Here is a 16256-nt window from a genome sequence, read left to right as displayed (position 1 = left end):
CTGTCCACTTTTTCTCCTCCTTTTTTTCCCCCCCATTATTCCTGCGCTTTGCACCCACTTCTTGTTACTGTGGGTCATTTCCCCTGCTGAGCTGTGACGAAAACTCGCAGATTCCGCCTCTTATACGGTGGTTGTAAAGTCTGAACACCCCAGTTCAAATGCTAGGTTTTTGTGATCCTCCAAAAAATGTATACCTCATTTCAAACTTGTTCCACAGGATAAGCCTGTGTTCAGAATAATGAATCACAATCCAACACCTGAGAAAGGGGAGTTAGCACACACCAGCCACCGTTTAAAATGCTTCTGATTTACCCAAAATAAAGTTCACCTAAGTTCAACCTTTGTTTCATTGGACCACCGCACATGTTCCCCACATGTGTTTTAGAGACATCAATATGTTTTTTTTTTTTTCCTTCAATATTGTCAGCCAACTCCATTGCCCACACATACAGTACAAAATACTAAACAGCCAGTACTTGCCAGAAATTCCTGCAGATCCTTCAGTGTCAGCGCCACCCTGACCAGTTTCCTTCTCATTTTTGGAGCGACGTCAAAATCTTGATTATGTCACCGTTGTGACATATTTCCTTCACTTGATGATGATTGTCATCTCTGTGTTCCATGATGTATTTAATGCCTTGCAAATTCTTTTGTACTCTTCTCCGGACTGATGCCTTTGAACAATCAAATCCCTCCGAGGCTGTGGAAGCTCTCTGCAGTCCATGGCTTGTGCTGTAAGATGTGGCTACAAAACTGTCTGTAAATCCCTACTAGAACTGCTTTATTTGGGGTTAATCGGAGGCATTTGAAATGGTGGCAGGTGTGCGCTGACTGCCATTTAACATGAGTTTGAATGTGACTGATCGATTCTGAACGCAGTCATATCCCTATTTATTATCTTGTTTAATTTTAAATCCCCACTTAAAAGTATTTGATCATTTTTCCAGTGGAGTTGTACAAGTTATAAGTTGCATTAGATCCATGTGAGAAAAGATTCATCTTGTTCTTTTTTTTTTTTTTTTTTTGACATCACAAAAAAATGTCTTGTTAAGCAATGCCCAGGAGCTCTTAAAGAAAGAATCAAAACCTCTCAACCTCTTGATTTTGTGTGAGTATTTTTTGTGTAATGTAACAACAAAATATTTTTGTTGGACTATCAAAGCACGTTAAACGTTGATTTTCTCATTTCAAGAATTGCTACATTATAGGTGCATCATATTAGTATATAAGCCTCACAAATTCTTTTTTTTTTTTTTTTTTTGGGCAGATGAGACAAAGATGCACCTCCAATAGTGCCAACCCTTTTGAAGAGGATTGTATGCCTGTGTTCACTGGGTGTATACAATTAGGCCTTTGAACAAATGTTTTGTACAAGAGCAGCTGTTGTTTGGAACATTTGGAGCATTACGAAGCAGAAATTGTTACTCTTCTCTAAGTACTCCAGTTACAAAATGTTTAAAAGTCAGAATAGTTTGGATACATTTTACCTAATTATATCATATATATTACCATAGACAGCACAAAGTGTCTACTTTGATGAGTTAATAGTGTTGTTTTGGGAAATACAGTAATTTGCCTTTTTAAATTCAGTTCAGTACTCACTTTACACTGTTAGTCAAGGAAAGCAATCATATTTATCAAAAATACAAAAATAATGCTCTAACATAATATTTCTACTAGCCCTCAGCTACTTGCTTAAGTAGAATCTTTAGATGAATTGGTTTGCTCAGAACCAGAATAAAAGAGTGATTTTTGCATTCATATATTTGCATCTGCATGTCTTTGTGTCGTTTAGTCTGCATCTGATTAGGTCGTTACTGATTTATGGCAGGATAATGGAATGCTCTTTGCTATCCTTTCATCTAACACACAAAACATTTTATTTCAATAGGGAAGCTACTATGGTAATTATGGATTCATTTATACAAAACAATTGGGCATTTATTAACATGGATTATGGAAAATTGTACAGAATATAGAGAACATCAAGATTTATTGAGAGGAAGTACATTTATCATCTAGTGCTTTATAAATATTTGACTTTTACTAGTGTGTGCTTGATTTTGAGGAATGCACTTTAGACTGCGGATCTTTTGTTTTGGGGATTTGGGAAAATACTTTTTAAGGTCCAAGGTCACCGATGTAGGATGAGAGACAATATCGGTTCTGGTTTATCAGTGTCATTCAGTATTTGACGAGTTTGGGATTCAAATCAAAATATGCTTCTCTTAGTTTGATTTCTGAATAGGTATATTACAATACAAAATAGTGCAGAGAGAGCCCTGAGCTTGTTTACGCACACAATCCGATTTTAGAATAATGGGAGACAAAAGCGACACCCGCTCTTAGGCGCTGCATATTAAACCGAGCAGACTGAACCACTGTTTTTGTTGAAAGCCTGGGGAGCAGACCATAGCAGTTGACATTTTTTTTTCATTCATTATGGTAGAAAATTGTCCACAGCCTAGTACTGCTTTGTGGGCGGGAGGCTTGGCAAACTCTGCTTCAGATTCTTACGGTTGACTGGATTCATTAAACTGAATGGTTTTGTACAGCAGACCGTTATTGTTAATAACATTGTTGTTATTTGTCTCACCCAATGTGCAGTACAGCAATGTAAAAGTCATGTGACTCCCAATTTGAGTTGGTACATACGGTATCACCAGCCAAGGTGTTCAGTGTTCCGATAAAACGGGCACATGTAACAAACCCCCCCCTCGTGTTATCGTTTAGCAGGAGGAACACTTTGACCTTCAGATGTTTCATATGCACGTTTTCACTCCGCTGTGTGTTTGCGGGATTGTTCTCTGAGGTCTGGCATCTTAAAAAAAAAAAAAAAATCATTTTACACTCTTGCTGATATGCTGCTTGAAAATGATAGCTTCTTTAACACGGCAGTTTTATCACGGCGCATACAAACGTATGCATCACACTGGTCGAAACCGTTTATTGAATCTTTATTCTCTGTATGAATGCCTTCCCAAATGCACACAAACATACTTGCTGGTGCATTAAATGACCACAGTAAGTCCAGTTTGGGACTGAGCCCCATAGAGAAGCTGATCTTTATTTAAATCAAGTTGTCTGTACTCATGCCTAATCTCCTCCAGCAGAAAGGTGGAATTTCTCCGCCCTGCCCTGCTCACTGATGTGATTTACTCCAGGTGGGGGTGCAAAAACTGGATGGAGGGATGAAGGCGTGGTGGTAAAAGTGAATGATGGGAGATGGATAGGATGCTGGGAAACGTTATCCATCTTTGCAAAGATGGTGGACATAAAAAGCGACTGCAAATGAATGATCATGGGGGTTGCACAAATCCCCCGGGTAAGAATACTTCATGGCTGTGCATTTCTGGTCCTGTTTAAGTGTGGGTTCAAAATGCTGTGGACTTCTGTCTGCTACGCGGCAGTGCTAGTGATTAAACACCACATTGGAGCACTAATGAAAGCAGTCCTGATTTCCTTTGAGAAACTGAACATATATGTTCTAAATTCTCATTAAAACAGTTTGAGGTGAATTTGTTGGATGTAAATCTTGCATCATCTGTGACACAGTAGGTGCCTTTGTATTTCGATTTCATGCAAATGAGTTGACTATGCAATTTACTTGCACTTTTCTAAATAATGAAAATGTTTCCATTTCAAAAGATACATTTATCAAACGTAACATTAGGTATACTCGAGTCATCTAAGGAGATCCTACCCAAGAGTTCCCTTAAAATGGAAGTCAACCCAAACATTTTTTTTTCCCAGAATATGTCCTATGCAGGCCTACTAGATGAAATAAGACATTCTGATTAATATCATGTTTGATGAATGTAAGTTAAGCAGCAAAATGCATCCACTTTTAGCCATCTAATGGGCGGCCATTTTGTCACTTCTGTCGACTGAAGATGACATCACAGTTGCTCAGGGCTCATTTCATACTCAACTGTCCCTCTGACCAATAACGGCCCACCTGTTTTCTGAAGATGAGCCATGATTGGTCATTAGCAATTGAGCAATTTAAATGTCATCTTCAGTCGACAGAAGTGACAAAATGAGCTATCTAAAAATGGTTGGATTTCTCATATTCCACAAAGGGAATATTAATCAGAATGTCATGTTTGGACTAGTGGGCCTGCTTAGAACATATTCTGGAAAAAAAATATGTTCGGGTTGACTTCCACTTTAAAAAGTTCTGATTATTAACATTCTCGAAAAGGGTATTTACTGTTTATGTATTAATTCTATTTTTATATTCATTATTATTAAATTCAATTCATTTATATTTCAATTGATAATGTAGTCTTTCATTTGGACCCGTTTACCTACTGTGTCTATGTGAATAATATAAACTCCCCTTGTATTAGGGCCGGGCAATTAATCAAAATGTACTTGTGATTTCAATGTTGTCTTCTCGCAATCATAATAATAAGTACCTCTGCGGCAACCAATTAATAAAGATAATTAATACTGGCCATGATTGTAAATATTTGAAACCTCTTTCTAAACAACATTAGTCCTGCATCGTTTGATTGCGTCACACCTCAGCGCTGTGGTTGTGGTCAAGGTCGTACAAAGGGCAGAACATCTCTCAATGATGTGAAGGAGGCAATTGAATCGGGCGCATCCCACACAAACACACAGGATATCTTTGTATTGTATTTCAGTGTCAAAGGGACTACACATTACTACTGCTGCTATGAGAACGTGACAAGTAACTGCACTTATGTGAAGCCTAACTCATTCTGATGTGTGAATCTGCCATTCGAAAGTATTTGCAATGTCACTTGGCCAGAGTGAAATGCAACCTACTGTATACTACTAATGGATATTTATTGATGCTCTGGACCACTGGTACTCCTGCATGCATTTTGCTCTGCAGCTCAAATTAAAGTTGGACCGATGCCCTGGGTGAGTGTGTTTTTCGCTCGACGTTGCGCAGGTATTCTCCATCGCCAGGCAGCATTAGAGAGATAATTTCTATTGTTCCGGAAAGTTTTAAACTCACTTTTTTCTCCCCTCTCTCTTCCATTCTCTTGCTCATCCTTGGCACAACTTTCTCACTCGGCTACTCTTCGTCACCTTTCCAACTCTTCTTTCTCAAAGACAAAAGAGAGGTTTTCCTCTCCTGTCAGAGGGATTGGATCGATCATCCTGAAACGTCCTGCCAATGTCCCAAACTGCTGGGCCAAACCATTAAACTCCACATGTGGGGGGATTACTTCTTGCCTCTTGTGCAATTCTCCTTGACTTGACTTCTCCTGCTTCCCCATTGTTCCCTCCGGCTCTGATACCTTCGGAATCTCTGTCGTGTAAGCTTGATCCTTTTCTTTGATCGATACCGTTGCTTGCTCGCCACTTTTCTCCCAGCTTGTCGCTGCATCTCCTGCGTGCCCTTGTGTCCTTTGCTTGTGGAATGTGCACTTTGGAAAGTGTCCATTGTGCAAACCCACAGGAAAAGATGCCATGGATGATACTTTTGACTCCGAGCTGCTCAGGCTGTCCGTACGCATAGTGCATGCGTCTTTGGTAAGATACTCAGTCGTAAACAGCAAATACTATTTTCAACTCCTGAAGTTTGTGTGTTTAACTCTGCACCCTGGAAAAAGCCCACCCCCTGATAGGCTCAGTCGATACACAGTGTGAGAAAGGCAATAACCCCGGTGGCAAACCTCTTATCGCAAATCTCTCTCCTCCCTCTCTTTATCTCTCTCTCTCTGTTTGCTTCTCTCTCTTCCGTGCCCCCTCATATGTGCCTTTGACCCTAAACCTACACACAAACACCAGGCCCATTACTCCTCTTAAAATAACCATAGTAATATCTGCCAAACCAAACAAAAAAACAAGAGCAAAGTAGGTGCGACTTTCACACTGACTTCCTGGGAAATCAGTGCCTGAGAAGTAAAACAGTCGAGCCAGGATTTTGACAGTCACACAATAATTTTTTTACTGCATAAACATGTTTGAAAAGGTTCATTAAAACATCGCAAGACTATGTCCCGATACTTTTGTCCATATAGTGTACTTTCATTAGGGAGAATCTCTGCATTGTTCACTTCCCTCGTCTGTTGTTGTGCGTTATGCTGTTGGACTTGTTTTCCTCAAACCCTCCAGAACGCTGGATTCCTGCCGACCGGCTCCCCAATGACACATTTGTCACTTTGTCATTTGTCATTCTCCACACCCCATGGCTGGCTGCCCTTGTCGTGTGCGAGTGTGTGCGTTTGTGTTTGGCTGGACACAACACAGCTGCAGCCCTCATTCTGGCCCCATTACTTCACACTTCACCCCTCTTGTCTCCTCACATAATCGCACTCTCCCTTCTCTCGTCACTCTTCTCGGACTTCTCAGGGTTGCTCTCCTCTTCTCTGGATGTTTTTTTCTTCTCGACTAGTCCGCTAATTGCGTCCCCTCCTTTTCCAGGCTTGTAGTGATATAGAATGGTCTTTTGATGTCATGAGGTCCATCTGGATTTGTCTCAAGAGCAAAATGAAATTGTCACGAGAAACACTGGTAAATAGAACGTCATTGTTGTTATTCATCTGTGTGTTTAACTTTAATACGCCATAGAATAAAATGACATTTTATCCAAACATCCTCAGTCAGACCTTCACCAAGGTCTCTGTCCTCAATAATTTCTGCATTGTTTGTGTTTTTAACAACCAAAACTCCCCCAAATATATATTTAAACAAGTCATCAAATAAAATGACTTGACTGCCTAAACATCATTTGCCAGACCTTCACCAAAGTCAAATCCCTCTGTCCTTAAGTAATGTCAGCATCGGGTTTAAAATTGTGAAATAATAAACAAATTGACAGTGTGCTAAAATGGGAATGAATGGATGTTGAACAGTATAAGCAACTCAACTAAAAAATGTTATTGCTGTCCAATAAATGGCCCACTAATGGTTAAACTTGAGAAGTGTTACCAATGCTTCACTCTAGTGTGCCTTCATCAGGCCCGCTTTTGTTCTTCCTCAGCATTACGTCCATCTTACCTCCTTTAGCCACCAGGGTAGACGCCATTTTTCATTCATTAGTGAACATCGGCATGTGTGTGCTTGTGTAGCATTTATTGCATTAGCATTATGATGAGCTGGTGTAGCATGCCTCGGGCCAACGTAGGTTGAAGAGGGAATCGGGGTATTGTAAAAAAAAAAAAAAAAAAAAAAAAAAAAAGGAAAGTGAACCGGGCTGAAAAAATAGTATTCCTAATGGACATGTAAATGTCTGATGTCCTCCTATATCTCGTCATGTGGCATGAAATTACCCTGAGGCAGATTTGAAGTAAAATTGTCCACACACGAGGGATGTTGCACTCACAGATGAATCTTGCATGCACGCAGACTGCCATGTGACATATATAGAATGCTCCACATGCTGAAGATTAGCATGCACACACTCACGGGTTGGGAATCACCGCACCTCCTCCACACAGCCTGGATATTCCAATCATCCAGATGCACAGACATACTCATTCGTCCTTAAAAGAAAAATAAATAAGCGAACCTCCATCTGAGTTTTACATATACATTCCCATGAGAGGCATTGTGTATTCACAGCATTGTAACCTCCTCGCAACTGTCATGATCCCTTTACTGCGCTACCAGTATATTCCTAGGCAGATCACCATCATTACCACATCCCTCAAGAGCCTTGTGCAAGGGAAAAACGATAATGTGCGAACATTTATTTGAAGGTGGATGATGCAGAATTTCCTATTCCACTTCATCCGAGGAATCAAACAGCCATCAAGACTCGTCACCGGGCTCGGTTTGTGGCTCCGGGCCGCAATTCTCTTCTTGTAACTCTTCCTTCGATTCATTAGCGAGGCGGCATTATCATGTATTTTCCTCCGAGGCCCCATTTTTAAGCATAACAAAAGAGAGGCCGTCGTCTTTGTGATTTATTTGACTCCAGTGATTGGCTTTGCATTTAATCAGTAACCAAGGGATGGTGAGGGCGATTGCGTCGCCGTTGCAGTGACAGCGGCGCCATTAAGCTGTGGCTGGGTATGAATAAGCTTGGCTGTTGTGTAGGTGTGAGTGTGAGCGCAAGGTTTATAGACCATGCTAAATGTCCCTGGCATGCGAGCCATGTCTTATGGCCTCGGTTTGTCTGTCTGTCTCTCTGTCTGATTGGCGCGGCACTGCACCATCAAAGCGTGAAGATAACAGTAGTGGCACTAGTCAAGGGCACACTCATCTGTCTCTCTGACTTCCTTCTCCTGTATAGATTGCTATCTTGCTCGCGCCGCATCCCTCATCGCGGGGCAACCATCAGTTTCCTTCTGTACTCACATTGTCATTTTTTTTCATCCACCTTTCTTTGTCAGCTTTTGCTTATTCATCTTTCACTCAGCTCTAATCAAATCTATTCTCACCATGCCCTTACATTAAAGCAGCTCGATGGAATTAATATCACCCCATCATTTTAGTATTACACTGGCATCTAATAAGGGCAAATATCTTTGTTATTGGAGATTCTAAATCAGTGGTCTATGTCAATGTTGGACCAACCTGGATACTTCACCAGCCTCAGAGCGGGTTTTGTAGTTCTGGAGATCTTGGACAGGTCTTGAGACCACTTTTTAAGGGTCTCAGTCTCTTCTTGGAATTGAAGGCATGTTGTCTTGTCTCGGTCTCAGACAGTGTGGACTCTGGATTTTTGATCAAGACCGGTCGAGACCAGGACTGACATATTTCAAAGCTCATGATTCAGTTTCAAAGAGTGTGATTGCCAAATTTGTAGCCGTTAAATTACTTTGTTTAGAGTTGAGATTTGTTTCATTGTACTATTTCAAAAACAACAGCAGAATTTTCTTTTGTTGCAAATGTAATTTAAAAAAAAAAAGAAAAAGATACTGATCATTTTGTTCTGTTTTTTTTTGTGTGTGATTTTTCTTTGATGTATACATTCTTGCTTGCTTCTGTCTCGACCTCCAAAAGTCTCGGTCTTGTTTCGACCTCCAAAAGTCTTGGTCTTGTCTTGGTCTCTCCCTCCAAATGCTGCGCATGTGGTAATGCAGGCTCCCATTTGTACCGGTAGTTATGGATTACATAGTGGTTTCAGTTTCCTGTGGGCCTTCAGTAATAATCATAATGTGATATATTATTGATCCAAAAATAGAATTTCCATTTGCAGGACAGAGGGCAGGGTAGCTCAGAGCAACCAGACAGCATTTTGAGTGTGTGCGCATGCGTGCGTGAGAGCAATCCACTTATGCCCGTTCGGCTTTTGGAGAAATATTGACAGATTGATCTGTTCACGTGTGGGTTATTGTGTGAAAGCTGCCAATTTGATGGAAGTGCGACGTTTCCTACAGAGAAACCAGAACCCCGCTGCTTCCCTCAGAGGCAGCCACTATCATTGTTTTCTATTTCACTTTGTTTTTTTTCACGCGCCTTTATGTGAGCTTAGAATGCTCGGGTGGGATCAGAAATTGACGGCAATCATGTCATTTTCAGCTGATCGGTCTTATCAAAAATGTACATCCACACGCATAATGGAATTCGACAAAAATGATCATGTATTCAAGCTGCAAATTGGTAAACCTAGATTTACAATTCCTGATTGTTCATAAATTAACCCCCCAAAACAGAAACGCCACGTTGCCTCCTGAATTGATTGACGAAAAAAAGAGGAGCTCCGGTGGCGAGTTGCAACCGAAACAAAGGCACTGTCTGATGACATCACTTCTTGGCAACACACAGTAGGAGAACTACAGTAAGTTACCCAAACAACCTGGATGTTAATTGCTGCACAGACTGGAAGCAATCGAAGTAAACCTTACACAATTTACAATGGGGAACTTTCGGGTTATGTTAATCGTAAAAGGCTTGCTGTCCAAAAGTGACAAGAGCGCAACAGTTTGGAAAGTGACAACAGCAGCGTGTAATGTAATAGGGCGTTTTGGGTAGAGTTGAAATTTCATTTGTTTATTTCAATACTAGTTGGTCTGTCTCCCACACTTCCCTGAAATGGGCTTTTTCTGTTTTAATTTGTGACTGACTGTGAAGCTACCTCGTAAAAGTGGCGTTAAGCAGTCCAGTTTTACTTCTTTCACTTGTTATATTTTTGCTATTTTGTTGTTGTGTGTAAAGGGCTTTGTTACAGCTGTATTGTAATAATTTAGATTTGAATCTTGTTCCAATTTAAATTACGGTTTCACTCCCCCATAAAAAGACATTTCGGACTTCAACAAAAGGTTGATTTTAAGCGGTACCCTCTCACTCTGCTGCTATCTATGATGGCAGACTCATTGCCTCGTCTTTTTTACCCACTGCAAAGAAAAGCCACTTGACATTCACAATGATTCGGAGAGCCGATGCAATAAATCAACACTACCTACTGAAAAGAAAAGTTGCGCAAACAATGGAAGTAAAGAAGCCAGATGTAACGCCGACACAAACTTCCAAAGCACTTTCCCTCCTGATGGGGTTTTCCACGGTTGCCTTCCATCTCTCCTCACACGAACACCCCTTCCCCCCCACGTTCTGTCTCTTCTGCTCTGCCTGAGGTGCTTCCTCTGGATCAGACATGACTTGTCACGAAAGCGCCGTAATCCCTCCATTACAAAGTGACCTGTATGTGTGTGTGTGTGTGTGTGTGTGCATGCGTGCCTCTGTGCTTGTGTGTGTTTTTCACGCGTGTGACTTTCTGTGTGTTGGTCTCTCGGGCTATGGCCTACATTGAATTATTCATGAAGCATGTTTACTGTATTCCTTACTCGTGCTTTCTCTCATTTGACTTTTTCCATGCCTGCAATGCCCCCCGCCCCCCTTCCACTTCCAAATCAGCCACCCCCTCTCATCCCACATTCCGCAGTTCCCATGTGTTCACTCCCTATCTCCTTGTATGACCCCGCTTCTAGGTGCTAACTGACAGTGGGTCTCACGCCATGTCAGCATGCCTTAACACACTTAAGCGTGATTGCCGGTCTCCATGCGCAGCACGCTATGAGCTAAATGGAGTAGAGTACAGTCTGGATTTCTGTGCGCACTTGTCTATGTCGGTGTTTCTTTTATTTTGTGGGTCAAATTATCTTTTTGGGTGAAAGTCAGCAGACAGTAAGGGGACATATGTCAGACTAGATCACTGTACTTATACATGCAACGCATGCATAACTCACGCAAGTCTGTGGCAAACAAGGATAATTTGTCTGGAATTCTTCCTGGTTCAGTTTGATATTAGTATGCACTGTACAGCCTCAATAGTACATGAGTATCACTCTAAAAACAGTTGGGTTAAAAATAACACAATTTGGGGTCAAAAATGGACCCGATCCACAACTTGGGTCAATTTGACCCTACTTTTATGATTGTTTTTAGAGAAAACAGTTTTGTACAAAACAACCCAAGAAATGTGCTGTTTTGTACAAAACAATGCAAGAAAGTGGGTCAAATTGACATCAAATTGTATTTTAACCCAACTGTTTTTTAGAGTGTACTTGATGCAAAAACGGTATTAAAAAAAAAAATTCTTTGTTTTGATCCATAAGATAATTATCAAAATCAGAATTGTGCTAACATATCTATCAATGTACTATAAGTGATGCTTGTAATATTTTGCCCCTCTGATATAACTCGATAACGTGTCTCAGAATGGTGCAGATTTTGCAAATTCCTACTATTCCAAGGATAGAATCAAACCTTATCATTTGTTATAAATCTCATTCTTTACTCTTTGGAATGAAATGAGTATAGATAAACAGAAGTGGCCAACGTCTCCTGCGCCTCCCGATCAAACAAAATTAGGTGTGGACTCACCAGATTGGATATAGCGGACATGTGCTGCTGCTGCCATTGTGTGCATTAGGAATCAATAGCTATGAAGCCACTTCAACTGAACAAACATGTAGATGTGTTGCAACGCACATCAGAGGCACTCTAGAGCTAATAAATAAAATGCACAATTTGCTTTGCATATCATGAATCAGTATGTCGGGGATTTAGTCGTAACTATTTTTTTTTCATTACATTTCAACTAGTGCAAATCCCTGGCGCAACTCCACTTGTTTACTTGGCCATTCTGTAGTCAATGTAATTGGCAGCCTCTGTCTGTCGCCTCTCTGAATCCAACACCGACAACCAATCACGGTCAATAAACGGGAGACTGGTACTAATAAAAAGAAGGATGGATGTTGCAACCAATAGCTTGTGTCATTTATCGACCGCTGTGCGTCTACCCTCGGCATGTCCGTGCTCGTGCCACTTTGTGTGCCATTATGGTTTAAGGTCATGCCTTATTTGGCTACACCAGGCGGTGCATAGGATGTATAGTACTTCCATTTTTATTGTTTGTGTGTGCTCAAATCTTTATAACCGAGCTGGTTTGTTTTTGTGTGAATGAAGCGCATTAAGACAGGCTCAGCTGTGTCAGCTTAAAACAGGGAGTAAAAAAGAAATTTCAATAAAGGTTTGTTTTTCCAAGCTGAGAGAGGCATGACTTGTTGGAATTACCCAGCAGGCTTTATGGCCTTTCTAGCATTGTAACTATGAATATAGGGCCCATTTGAAGTCATCATCAGATGCCATTACAATCCAATCGTAGCGCCTCTGAATGGTAGAGATTACTGAAACACAACAGCCGTTTTAAGGAAATAGTTCAAGAAATCTCTTGAGAAACGGCAGTATGCACTGCCCATTGAGAACTCAATATTTACCAATATCATTAAATCATAATGAAAAAAAAACAACAAATCAAAACTATCATACGAGGAAGCCTAAACAAACAGTGTCAAACTGTGTTAGTCATAACGATAATATAGATATGTACAGTCTGTAGGTGGTTGGCCCACTCTTGCAAACAGTTTCTCAAGAACTAATATCTTTGAAATCTTTGGAGAAAAAAATTACATTTACTTATACATTTGATTTGAGGTGACCACGCCCATACAGCACACACCTGAGGTCACTGTGACGTAAGACCTACTTCAGACCTCCCCTTATCAAATAAAAGAAACCAAAGATTCAGCAGTAAAGATTATTACTGTTTACAAAGGCAGAAACAGCTTATTTGTACTGGATCCCACTAACTTGTACAGATGTTGTTATTCAAGGTCACAAAGAGCTCTAGTTTGACTACATGAATAGGCTACATTGAAAAACATAACACTAGCTTAATTTAAGACTGACTAAGTGTGAGCGTGAATGATTGTCTATTTTTGCCTGATGACCAGTACAGGGTGGAAGACTGTTTCCTCTTCGGTGTCCTTTTCCCTTTCCCTCGGTCCATCTGGTTGCCGCTTGGAGCCAAATTCGAAATTTGCTGCTGGTCGGACTTAAACACCAGCATTTGTTCTGACCCCACCAGCTGCTCAACTGCCCCTTGTCCTTCCTTTCTACGCTGACATCTCAGCCTGGACCGCATGTCTCAAGTTTAGAATGACCTTTTCCCTCCACCACATGACTACAGCTTTAATACTTGTTGCTTTACTGTGACTTTATCCGTTGGGACTTGACTGGTGTGCGCTCGTATCGAAGGAACATTTGGAACGTGTTTGTTTAAGCTGTGCTGTGACTGGGATGTTTTGAAGGCTTCAGTGTGAGTCCTGTATGTGCGCTTTGTGTGAGCGTGTTGAGCATAAGAGGACTTGGCTGTGTGTGGTGTCTGCGCCATCGCCTTGCTTGTGCCACTTCCTTTCTAATAATCTGTCACACAGTCGCCTCTGTCCAGCTGGCACAGTTAAAACATGTCTGGTTGGAATGGATAGAGGTGGTGTTTGTTGGTACTGAAGGTACAGTATTTGTGTGTTGAGTCTGGTTTACAAGATGACTGAAGGGAAAGCCTCTCAACTACATTAACGGCATTAAATAATGTACAATCATATTTTGTCATGAGACCACAGAGAGGAATCAAAATACCTTTCAAAAGGATGTTCAATTTGGGTGATACCTTATTGATTTAAAGAGGAAGTCAACCACCCAAAAATATTTGCAATGTGTTCTAGGCGCCTTCACGAGTCTAAATATGGCATTCGGATTAATATTGCGTTTGTAAAATATGACATAAAGGGGAAGTCAACCCAAACATATTTTTTTCAAGAATATTTTCTGTGTAAGCCCACTAGTTGAAACAAGGCATTCTGATAAATATTGCGTTTGTGCTTAATCCACTCGTTTTTAGCCAACTCTGGGGGCGGCCATTTTGTCATTTCTGTCGACTGAAAATGACATCACAACTACTCAGGGCTTGGGTAACGACCAATCACGGCTCAGCTTCTGAAAGCAGGTGATTGGATTATTTTCAGTCAACATAAGTGACAAAATGGCCGCCCCCTGAGATGGCTAAAAATGGGTGGGTTTTGCTGCTTAGATCATATTCCACAAATGCAATATTAATCAGAATGCCGAGTTTCAACGAGTGGGCCTGCTGGGAACATATTCTCGAAAAAAATATGTTTGGGTTGATTTTCCGCTTTAACCCTTTCATGCACAGTGGTCACTACAGAGGACAGCTATCTAAAAGTTGCTTTTCGCCTATATTTAGTAATCTAAAAATATATATTTATATTTTAAATAATAACATCAAATCATAATGAATGCGTAAAAGGGTTAACATATTTTTTTTAATTTAGATTCATTAATATAGGCGAAAGCAACTTTTAAATAGCTGTCCACTGTAGTGACCACTGTGCATGAAAGGGTTAAGCAGTGAAATCCACCCATTTTTAGCCATCTCGGGAATGATTGTTACTTCTATACTCATCTTGTACTCATTGCACCTTCTGCAAACTCTGCTCTCACTCTTCTTGTTAGACACTACCGACATTGTGTACCTCCACAGTTATAATGTAGTTGGATCTAATCTAATCTAATGAGATCACTTGTGCAAGATTTCTCTCCAACTACAAATGCTAAGTGCTAATAGGAGCCTTTAGATATTGAGCTGCACAAGGTGCAATTTCTTTTTTTGTTATTGTTGTAAAGTTTCAGCATAACAGCTTCATACACATCTTCTGCACGAGCTATTGATTGTGTACCTCGCCGTGTGCATATCAGTTCATTGCACATTATTTAGACGGGTTATACCCGGTGTTGTTTGGATTTTACGTATTTTACTCTATCTGAGCTTTAGTTTTAATGATAACTTGAAAGTCCAAGTTGATTAATATTGTGACCGTGTATATGTGGATATTCTGCCCTGGTCTATTTGATATGGACTGGAACTGATTTTTTTGTTTTCTCTGTTTTTTTTGTTTTCTTCTTGCGTTGGAATTGAAAAAATATGGTTTTGTTTCCCGCACCATGTTTACCTCCTACAGCTGTGATAAAGTCATCAAAATTCATGCATTCATGTCTGCATCTCGGTGTTTGTTTTGATACGAGACTCTAAAGCATACCTTGTGTCTGATGGCATTTCATAACCTTTTTAGTACCCAATATTGTGTTCTCTACTCTTTTTGCCCTTTCAGTCGCACGCATTCATGTTTAACAAACAGTGAAGTGCGTTAAAGGGGGAGAGAGCAGGGGAAAATAAAACAAATGCCACTGAGCTTGTGTGCACTTAATGTCTACAGAGTGTCTCCTCAACATTCTCATGGTCAGCGTTGCCTTTGTCTCCCTCTCACATCGCTGTTGCCCAGCGCTTTTTTTCTATACTGTTGCCCTTCATGTGACAGTTGGTGTTGTCCTTGTTTGAAGTATAATTGTGCCTGCATTTCTGTCTCCTCCATGTGGCTGTAAGAGAAAGACACTAGCGGGCACTGAATGAGGATATTAAACGACGTCCAGCTTCATCCTTAAAAATCTCATATGCTCCGTGCACATTTTACTGTCTCTCTGCCTCTCAAGCTACGTCCATCCCTGCTCATAAACTCATCCACCCATCATGTCTACAAGCGGCTAAGCTCTGTTGGGGGTTCCAGTCCACTTGGGCTTGATTCCCTTTGGTCATGTTGTGGTCATGTCACATTAAGCGCCAACAATTTTTGTGTCAGCAGCTTCCGTCATTACCCACTCCCCCCCAAACACACACACACACACACACACACACATGCACGCCACCGTCGCTTGCTACTGATATCTGTGTGGGTTTGCTGTGCTTGTATTTCTGTGCATGACATGCCCTTGATGCTCTAGATCAGGGGTCACCAATTCCGGTCCTCGAGTGCACCTGTCCTGCGGGTTTTCAATCACTCCCCGCTGTACACCTGTTAAAATGATCAGGATCGTTATCAGGCTTCTTATGAGCTTGCTGATGAGCTGATCATTTTAACAGGTGTGTTACAGCAGGGAGGGATTGAAAACCTGCAGGACAGGTGCCCTCG

The 16256-nt window shown here is 40.9% G+C and overlaps 1 protein-coding gene across 3 annotated transcripts in view; it reads left to right on the top strand.

Annotated features, from left to right (window-relative positions):
- Nucleotides 1-16256, top strand: part of epha10 (EPH receptor A10) — a 135272-nt gene that overhangs the window by 47866 nt on the left and 71150 nt on the right. The window lies entirely within an intron of this gene.

The sequence above is a fragment of the Filicampus tigris genome, chromosome 18 (genome assembly GCF_054856515.1).
Source record: "Filicampus tigris isolate MCC_2025a chromosome 18, RoL_Ftig_1.0, whole genome shotgun sequence".
In the NCBI taxonomy this organism is placed as follows: Eukaryota; Metazoa; Chordata; class Actinopteri; order Syngnathiformes; family Syngnathidae; genus Filicampus; species Filicampus tigris.
This window is presented reverse-complemented; position numbering and strand designations above follow the sequence as displayed.